An 11138-nucleotide genomic window follows, 5' to 3' on the forward strand; every position below is an offset into this window, starting at 1 on the left:
TAGTGAAGTCTCTTGAAATCCTTTAATACTTGTAAAAATCAGCATTGCAAATTCCTCTTTTTTTATTTGTTAAGAACACTGAATGAAAAAAGTCTTTAGAAATCTATATAAATGTTTTTAAGAAAAAAGATTCTTAATGTTAATTTCTTTTGCTATAATTCTTACTGTTATGTAGTATGAGTATCATTATATAACTCAATTCCAAGTTATGATATTTCAACCTGCATTCAGTGCATTGATCTTAGTCTTTTGGATAAATTACTTTTCTTTCCTGATTATCAAAGTACTAAAAATACTTTAAAATAAAGGAATTCCAAATTTCAGAAAAAAAATACCAAAAAGCAGGAGAAAATCATATGTCATTCTAGCACCCCAAGAAAACTAGTTTTCACCTGTTAACCTCAGGTCTTTATTCTTTCCAGTCTTTTTGCCATATGATCTTTCTTTTGTGTAGTTGACATCATACTGTTGATAAAATTTTTCTTATTCTTTAACTTAATATTATATCAAAAGCATTTGCACATGTTCTTGACCAAGAAAGAGTTCATTTTCTAAACGTTTTTTAGTTTTACTAGTTGGTTTTATCATACATTTGTCTCCATATATATCCAGGCAACGAGCAGGAACAAGGTGAAGTAACTGAGAATGAGAATAGCCCCTGGGGATATAACAGTGACTAGAAGTAAGGAAAGAAGGGAGTATATGCAGAGGTACAAATGAGGATATCTGTTTGCCTCATGCCCTCTAGAGGGCACAGACTTGGGAATGTGTCTCAAATGAACTTCTGGTACCAGGTATGCTTGAGCACCTTAAAGGGCAGAGAAAAGGAACATCATTAAGCTTACGAATAGATTCATTAATTGTTAGTACCTGCTTTGTTAATTAATTTTGTCTAATACATATTATATGTGTGGAAGATTTTATTTGACACTGGATTTCATTAAAAACCAGTGAGATTTTGGGGGAGTAACCCTTAGCATCTCATATTTTATTAGCAGACATTCTTTTCTACCAAGAAAAATATTAAGAAAACTGAGTTGCTTGGGACAGTTTGCAACAATTTCACAACTCCAGTGCATCAGTTCCCCAGGGCCCAATGTAGAGTCTTGTTTCTCCATAACAGCTCCCCGGTATAGAAGCTGTACTGCCACTTCAACTTTCCTAAGATTTGTGCACAAGGAATGCTCATGGGAAAAACCAAATACTCTGTTACTATAATGTTGTTGGGATGGCTACAGAACCCCTGCTGCCACCACCATTAAGAAAGCCCCCGTCCTACCCCAACTGCTGAAATTATCTTTACTGTTGCTCTCCAGAAGGAATTATAAACTGGGATTACATTATGAGCCATTCCCTTGCCTCCCATCACCCCCCTCAATTCTATCCCCTCACACAAGAGAAATATATGGACCTAGAGCCCTATATTTTTCAATGCCTGGCCCTACTCATGGGATCCCAGTGGTAAGCCTACTTTTCCTACTTTTTTCCTAGTTCCTTATATAGCAATCCAAATGGTACAGATCTTCATTTTTTCCCACTGGCAAACACATTCCAGACTACTTACCCCAGGCGGATGGATAAGACCAGCTAAGCTTACATTTATATTCAGTACCTCTGGTTTGTTTAAGTCTGGCATTTAAGCAGGAATGCCATCCAGATCTCCTGAGAAGGTTTTTTTTCCAAATATATATACCTACCTCCCACCAACAGAGAATCAGGTTCATTTCTCTGGGTGGGCCCAGGCATGTATAATTGGAAAAAATCCAGGCTATTCACATATATAGCCACATTTCAGCATCACTGATTAAGTCTCTAGATAAATGGGCAGGACCTAGGTGCATTGAATGGGTAACTAGGCTTGCTTTGATACACATTTTCAAAACATTTCATTTCCTAAAATTGTGTAAGAGCAGCCCCTAGATGTTCTCAGCTGTTTTTCTTGCATTTTTGGCTGGTTCTTAAGGACTGGGGTCACTTTTGTGCTCCTCCTCACTTTTTAGGTTGCCTGGCATAGACGAATCAGGGCCCTTTTAATCATATTTTTCTAGGTCTTATATTACACAGACAAATTGGAATATTGGTTTGGAGCAACAAATATCTTTCTGGTTACACAAGCCTGGTCGCTGGGTTTGGGCTGTGTGCAGTAGGACACTTCACTATGGGGGTGGGGAACGGAGAGCACACAACTGAGAGGCAGTGTTCCCTAGCTCCCGGTGACAAAATAGGATGGGTAAAAAAAATCAAGCAGGTCAAGAATTAAGAGTTGCTGAGGGGCTCAGACAGGGGGACAAAAGGAGGGGAAGGAGTATTTATGAGAACCTACGGCCATGTGTGGTACATATTACAGTGCATTTGTAAACTCTAGGAAATCCCCAAGCTGGGGAGCACGTGTTCAACCATGGCTTGTTATACAAGCCTAAGGCCTGTGGTATGGGTGTGCTGGGTTAAAAGTCTAGATATACAGGAAGGATGGATAGAAAGAAAGGAGTTGGCTTGCCTGGGGATATGTGGATTCTTCTGGTACCTTTGATAGTAATAAAACAAGGCTACAACAATTTCTACTCTTCTTAGAAATAATTCCCCTATCACTGAATGTTCCAGAATCTATGTGAAATTTGGTCAAATGAAACTCTTATTATTGAAACACCAAACATTAATCTGTTCATTTTTCATACTTGTCATTTTTTTCTCTGATAAGAAATGAACTAAGCTTTGTGATTATTCACCCTGTCACCACTTAAATGACTCATTTACAGTGCAGAACAGAAGTGATTTTGTGGACAAATGACCTAGGTTTTTTGGGTTTTCTTTTTTGCCACATGTGTTTCCAGATGACAAATATTGAGCATCCATGGTATGCCTGTGCTGTGCTCTTTTCCAGTAGGTGGGAAAGACCTGACTTGTATTTTCTTATAAATCACGAGATTCTAAATAAAAAGCTTCAAAATAAATGAAACTAAAATTATGCCACAAAGCTTTATCTCCCAAGGGTACCCATTAATTTTTTCATCCAAATTCCTTGCATCATAGCAAGGAATCAAAATCATAAAATATGAATTTTTCAAGGGAACACTGGAAACCAGTTGTAAACACTTGAAAAACACTTAGATGAGTTGACAACTCAAAAGCAATTTTTTTTGTGTTTTTTATATTCATATCATTTTGGTAGGAGTGGGCAAACTGTGTCACTGTGGCTACCTTTCTTCTTTTTGTGCATCATTAATTCATTTCCACCTTCATTCATTATTCATTCAACAAGTATTAATTATGTTTGCCATGTGTCAGGTACTGTGCTTTGTCAGGAAATAAAAGGGTGAACACAAGTGGTTACATTCCTACTTGTTAGAACTCTTAGTCTGGCAAAAGATATGCATTAATGAAAATATCACACATACTTATAAAATTGTATTTTAAATGTTAAGTATTAGAAAGGAAAATGACAGCATACCATAAAATAGGGATTTAACCTAGTCAGATGAATCAGGAAAGACTTCTTTAAGGATAGGAAGCGAGCTAAGATCTGCACAATAGGTAGGATTTATCTAGGCAAAGACGTGCAGCAAAGGGAAGAGCATGGGTGAAGGCCATGTGGTCAGAGGTGCATTTTGAGATCAAGGACCTGAAGGAGGACCTAGGTAGCTGGAGTGAGAGAGCAAGGAGAAGTACAATAGGAGATAAGGTTGAGAAGGTATAAGACAAGGCCAGATGAGGAGGGCTTCCTCTCAAGAATACCCCTCTTATCCTGTCTTATTTTTCCTTACCCAATGCTCTCAACTGAAGAACTCTTCTTTCCCAAAACACCCCACCACTTTCCCCATATCCATTACTTTCACCTAGAATTTCCCCCCATCTCCATTTCCTGTGATTTTATTTAACTTTCATTCCTGCTGAAGTTCCATTTTCTCTGTGAACCTTTTAGTAATGCCCTAAACAGAATTAATCTTACTCTTTCTGTTTCTATGAACTTTGCATTTTTTGTTAGAGTTCATCATATTCCAGGTTACCTACTTTTTTTTTTTTGGTATATATTTCTCCTTTTCCAAATTGTATGCACCTAGATGGCAGGAATCATCTCTCATTCATTTAATATAAAGCCTAGCATAGATTCTGTGTCTAGTAGGTATCTAATCAATTCTTATTATATTGCATTATAACACCAAACTTCTAGAAAATAAAAAGGCAAGTACATTCCTTTGTTTTCTTTCTCTTTAAGAAGTTTGTTGTTTTAAGAAAAGGCAGTAGATAACAGTGAATGTAGCACTGAAGACAGAATCCAAATAGCTGCTTAATATTTATGAAAATTAACTTTATTTTAAAGAAGAGATATGCCACTTATTGGCATGATGCATGGCCATTAACTTTCATACGTGTACTTTCTGTAATCCTTTCTTATGCACATACTTATGCCTTATGCCATTACTGACTTCTTTTAGAAAATGTTATTTCTAAATTTACAATCATGCCTGAGGTTAAATGTAGACTTAACGTTTGTTAGTTTTAACCCTGATGGAGTGGATTTAGGTATTGAGGTGCCCTGGTAAGTGATCGAGAGAAATGAAATTTAGGGATTAGTGTTAAATGTTGACGACAGGCATTGTAATGATTTGTGGCAGTGGGAATTACTCTTTTCAATAATTATGACAGTAAAGAAGGATAGCGGTGTCATTGCTAAGTAAGAGGGACAGGAGAAAAGCTGGGAGAAAACAAAAGGAATCTGAACCACTTTGCATGAAGTTCATTCAACAAAAGGAATTGCAAATGGTTTTCATGGCCTTTATGAAACACTGGGAGTTTACATTTTCCACAGAGGCAGAGTGGTATGAGCTGAAAGGGCATTGAGAGAGACAAGAAAGAGTATAAAGAGTAATGCACAGTGCCCACTGACAGATTTTTAGCCTGGGATCCACAGATCATTTCAAGGAGCCTGTACACAAATTTTGCATCTGTGTGTATTTTCAGGGGTTCATGAAAGTTAAGAAGCTCTAAGTATGGTATAATTTTCTACTTATTTAATCAAATACATGGTCTGCTATTTACTTTTGAATACTTCATGTTAAATCGTGTGATATAGTTGTGTCTATTACCTAGCTTTAACTGACATCCTAGTGTAGCAGTTCACAGTGTGGTCCCACACACCTCCGGGGCTCTCCAGGACCCATTTAGTTCAAAACTATTTTCATGATAATACTAAAAGGTCAATTACCTTTTTTACCGTGTTGACACTTGCGCTGATGGTGCAAAAATGGTGGTCAATAAAACTGCTGGTGCCTCAGCATGCATTAAGGCAGAAGTGCATAAGGTAGTGGCAGTATATTCTTCGGGTTCCATTTTGGGGGGTGGGGCAGAAATTTCTATTTATTTTCAGTTTACCACAAGAACAACGTGTGTAGTCACTATACTATCATGCTAAGCATTTGTCCAGAGAAATTGTCAAGAAAAAATGAGCACAAAACCACTAAACTCAAAACCTGTGAGTTCACAGCAGCAAATTCTGCTACTTAGCGTACAGTGGTGGGCAGGTGGGCTACAGCAGGCACCAGCACTGACTCACACGGCAGGGGCCCCTGAGTTACTGCCTGTAGGAAACACAGCAGACTCCTCTCGCCTCTCCATCTACGCTCCTGTCAGCACAGCAGCTTCCCAGGGCCCAGGGCTCAGGGTAATTGGGCCTAGTATCATAACTACAGATACCATTTCCTGCCAGTTAGGTTAGAGGGAAAGTCTACCCAGAAAGGAAGATTGGAGGATCCTTCCTTTCATGTGCACCTATTTGTGTTGGATACCTGTATTCTCCTGGCCAGCCAAAAGGAAACATCTCTTGAGGAAACCTAGGTCAGGAAGAATTTGGGAGGGGGCTCCCCACAGATGCACATCTCCACTTCTGATGAAGATAGCCCCTGTCTTCTGTGTCTGGGATCCTTCAGAAGTGCTGGTGATTGCAGGGGTCAGCCTGCCCTTCCACAGTGGCCCTTCCTCCTTCCCTGTCCTAATGTTCTATTGAGCCCTTAATCCCTTTATCATTCCTGGAGACATCATGATACAGTTCTGCTTACCAACATAGTTTGCATGCACAGCCCTGGTCTCAGCATTCTGAATTGTCTGTGCCATGACAAAGATAGGGAGCAGAAAGTTCAAGGAATTCCACATAGGACATGACAGTAATTTCAAATGGAAAAAGACTGTCTTGCCTAAAGCACCCACCTCTGAAGGGATTTGAGGACCACGGGGAGTGGGCCAGCAGTGACAACAAAGTGACATATTGACTCCTAAGGATGACATATTAAAAAGCTGAGTAGAGTCTGGCAGTCTTAGTTTTAGTGATACAGTTTTAGAGTTCAAGGTTTGACAAGATAGAGGAACCTTGGTAAACATTCCAGGATTTCATTTGAAACCCCAGAAGATGGAATCCTAAGAATGGGCCAAACAGAAATAGATCAGCCCTCAAAAAAACTGGCAGAGAGACTTGAGGGCCCTTAGTCCCTGCTTATATTATGCTAACTTGCCCCTGGGAAAACTACATGCCAGAAACAAAAGCAAATTCTCTTTAGAAAACGATACAATCTCTGATTATTAAATGATTCTTCATAGGCAAGATCCTGCATTTAATCAAAGCTATCTTTGTTTTTCAGCATCTTGACACCATGATGTGCCTATGTGTGATTTTCTTTTTATTTATACTACTCAGTTTATTAGTGTTTCTTGAATCTCTGGTTTGATGTCTTTTGTCACTTTGGGCATACCAAAAGACAAGTCCAAAGGACTGAAAACTAGGAAAAAATATCTATAGGAAATCCAGATTTTGAAGTTATTATGCAGGGGTTTAACCATGATTAATACATTCAAGAAGATACAGGAGAAGGTGAAATTTTTCAGCCAAGAAGTAGAATCTATTTTAAAATTATCCATAGAAACACTGAAATTTTAAAATGTAATAACTGAAATTAAGAACTTAATAGATGGATGCAGGGACAAAACCAAATCAAAAAATAGAGAACTGGTAAAAAAAAAAAAAAAAAAAAAAAAAAAAAGAAAAGGTTAAGCCAGAAACCAGTGAAGCTGGGTATCTACATGAAGTATATGGAAATGAGGTGGCAAGTAAATGTAACTTCTTCAAATATTCATTTTTATCTAGCTTGGGATTTGTAATCATATTACTGTTTTACATATTTGAAAAAGTTTTAAAATCAACAATAAAGGGAAATTAAAATAGAAACAAATAAATATAATCATGTATCAGATAACTATGAGAATTAAAAAGAGGCCAGTACCGGGGCGCCTGGGTGGCGCAGTCGGTTGGGCGTCCGACTTCAGCCAGGTCACGATCTCGCACTCCGTGAGTTCGAGCCCCGCGTCAGGCTCTGGGCTGATGGCTCAGAGCCTGGAGCCTGTTTCCGATTCTGTGTCTCCCTCTCTCTCTGCCCCTCCCCCGTTCATGCTCTGTCTCTCTCTGTCCCAAAAATAAATAAATGTTGAAAAAAAAAAAAAAATTAAAAAAAAAAAAAAAAAAAAAAAAAAAAAGAGGCCAGTATCACAACCATGAATTTTATTAAGAATTAATACTAGATTTTACATTTCAATAAAAGAACTTACACAAAACCACAAATAAAGATGGGGTCTATTATGTTATATGTTTTCTTAGGTCAGCTTCCTTAGAAGCAGAATGTGAGATGGGGATTTATGTGCAAGTGATTTATTAGGAGAATATGCTCAGAAAAATCCTCTATGGGAGTGAGGGAAGCAGGCTAGTCAAGTGAAGCAAATTAGCAAGGAGGTGATTGCAGATAAAACCTTGTCTCAGACTGATCGCACATAGAGATATGAAACCTAGATTATGCCAGAATTTGTTCTGCCTAGACAAGGGGCTGGGCTTGTATAGGCCTGTATCTGTCATTCATTGGATAAAGGCCATTCCAAAGGAGAGGCATATAACTCTCAAGTAACCTAGGAGTGATGGGTCTAGCTATGAGTGTCCCTCCAAAGATTGGTAGCAGCAACTCCTGAACAGCTACAAGTGGGGAATACCAAAGAAGTAAAAAGAATTCCTGAGATCTGGGCAGGACTACACAGCTTCTACAACATCCATGTGTAAGTTCCATGAGTTAAATTCCTCCTAGAATTTTGTTCTGAGAAAAGCACACTATGTGGTCTATCATGGTCTGAATGCTGTAATGACAATGATTATAATTATAATGTGGTGCATACTAGGTGGCATTCATCTCCCATAAAGGGTTTTGCATGTGTCAACTCACGTAATCCTTATTAATGACCTTAAGCTGGAGAAACTATTATTACATTTATTTTTATAGGTGAAGAAACCGAGGTAGAAAGAGTTTAAAGCTACACAGTTAATGGGAGACTGGGATTTGAACCTAGTAAAGTTCTAGAATTTCTTACCTAGTAGGGAAAGAAAAATATACATTCTCTTTATGTTGTGTTAGGCTACAACCTGGGCCACAACTGACTGCACTGAGAATTAACACTGAATTCAAAGGCAGCTCTCTCCAGACCAGACGTGAGAAAGGCCAGTAGGCTATCAAAGGCATTGGATGAGATATCTATTGAGTGATACTGTAATCTGAATACTGGTCAGTTAATCAAATCACAATATTTAAATGTGACAAAAGGTAGAGAGTCAGGAGTAGAGGTCAAAGTCTTAGATAGAAGCCAGTAAGCAGAGACCTTCAAAGGATAGAAACAGGATCAGTAGATGGAAGTGGAAAGAGGAAGGAAGTAATGAGAGGATGAATCATACATATATATGAGTGGGCACAGAGTTGGGGCAGGAACTCCAAAGGAACTGACAAGGGAACTGAGACACTAGTCTGGGGCTGCAAAAATTGTTAATGGGACACGTCTCTTGTTGTGGCACATCAACCCACATTTTAGCTGTTGTAATGTATTTTTAATATAATAAAACTTCATCAACATATTTTTTTAACAACTGAACTGAAGGAAAATATAAATCCCATCTGATGAGCTGGGATGCCTCATTTTATCAGACAAGGGGGCCAAAAATATCCATTATGTTTCCTTTTATGACTTAGCTGTTGAATGGCATAAAGCTAAATCTAGTTTCAAGACTGGGAACAATTTTATTCCCATATTCTGATAAAATATTATATATGTATAAGGATTGCTCATGGCACTCATTTTTTGATCTGTAACTGTTCTGCTTTAATCTAGGTTTGATATTTTAAGCTTTCTTTTTTGAAAACAAGCACAGCATAAATTTCAAATAGCAATATGGGAGAGATGAAAATGTTATTTCATATCAGGTCATGGTGTAGGAATATATGACAAAGTAAGTTGATAGACATAAAGTAAAACTTCATGGAGTAAAAGCATGTGACAAAAGACAGGAAGTTAATTTACACATTAGCAAAGTACACAGCTCCTTAAAATGCAGCCAAGAGTGGCAAAGAATGGCCAAGGAAACCATTTCCTTGCGTAGCAAGAGCAAAATACTTTATGTTGGGAAACAGGAAGATGGAAATTCATACTGGTTGTGACTATTACTATTTATTTAATCTTTTGTAAAATCAGTTATTGTAAAAGTTTGTAAAAAAAAAAAAAAGCAAAAACTGAAGTGTGAGAGTAAATGCAAAGTAACTGAATAAATACATTAAATAGTACTTGACTAGATTAGAACTTTGTTAATGCAATAATTATCAACTCTTAAAAGCTGTGGAACATCAATAATAACATAACCCAATGCAGAAGTAAAACTAAAACCTCCCAGATCTCAACTAATCAGAATTTTTAGGACATAACTACATTTTTTGTTTCTAATTTTTTTCTATTAAGCGAGAGTTCACCATTTAGTCCATTTTGCTTCAACCCTCTGCAGCTGAAAATATCTATAATTATCATGGTAGCCATCAGTTTTCGTTGTTGTTAGGGGAGCCTCTTTGATAGAATATAAATGTTACGACTAAAGGTGCTTTTAAGGAAATACATTTCTCACTTGCCACAGGAAGTTTTGTAAAAATACTCAGCACAGTATCTGGCCCAGAGTAAAAATGCTCTGTGCATGAAAAATTAGTATTAGTATTGATATCATGATTGGCCCACCTATAATAAAGTAGAAAGCAGAAAGACTACTAAGTTATTGAAGATTTCCTTTATTTTTCAACCCAAGTTTATTTCTTTCTATGATAGTTTTTCATATTTATTGTATAATTTTTTTAAATAGAAAGAAGAAAAAAATAATGTCAATAAATAAATAGCTGGGCAACCTTTAGCTGTGCTTTAGTAAACTGTTTTAAAACTTTTTCTTTCCTTTGAGAAGTGCAAAATGTTTCTACACATATTCATCATCTATCTGCATAGCAGTTCTGTGTAATAAAGGGCAGTCACTGTACCCAGTGCATAGAGGAAAAAACATACAGAGGTTAAGTGATTTTCCTACTTGGTAAAAACAGAACTAGAACCTCTGGCACTTGGTACATGAAGCTCTCACTATTTGGCTTAAGACCATCTTGCTACCAAACAATATTAATTACTAAGCACTAAAATATTCATGAGCACAACAATCACATGGATTGATTTAGGCCCTTAACATGTGGTGGGAAACCATTTCTTACCTCCTTCTCCTAAGAGCTAAAGCCCCGATTAGCTAAAATGTGCACTTAACAGTTTTAAATTTTAAATTTCCACCCGTGATACCCTTTGAAGATATCACGTAACTCTAAAACAGAAATGAGATTAAAATAAATAGATGGATACAGTCTTGCAAAGAAAATTAGAAAAACATAACATTCTACAATCTGCCAGCACTCCCTAGGATATACCGCTTACAACTCAACCCAAAGCTGGCTTCTAGCGATAATCATAGAGGTGGTAAGACAGAAGAGATTAAGATGCACTTTGGAAGTAGAACTGGCTGGGTTCGCTGACAAATTAGGTGTGAGAGAAAGAGTCTAAATTCCAACTTTTGAGTCTGAGCAGCAGAGTGAATGTAGAATTATTTCCTAAGATGAGGAAAATGGGAAGAACATGTTGGGGGAGATGGAGAATTTGATTTTAAAAATATTAAGTGTAAGGTGCTCAATATCCAGTTAGATGGAGCTATCACATAGGCAGTTACATACTTTAGACCAAGACTTACAGGAGTGATCAGAGCCAAAGATAGAAATGTG

Source organism: Panthera uncia (genome assembly GCF_023721935.1).
Source record: "Panthera uncia isolate 11264 chromosome A1 unlocalized genomic scaffold, Puncia_PCG_1.0 HiC_scaffold_17, whole genome shotgun sequence".
NCBI classification, from domain to species: Eukaryota; Metazoa; Chordata; class Mammalia; order Carnivora; family Felidae; genus Panthera; species Panthera uncia.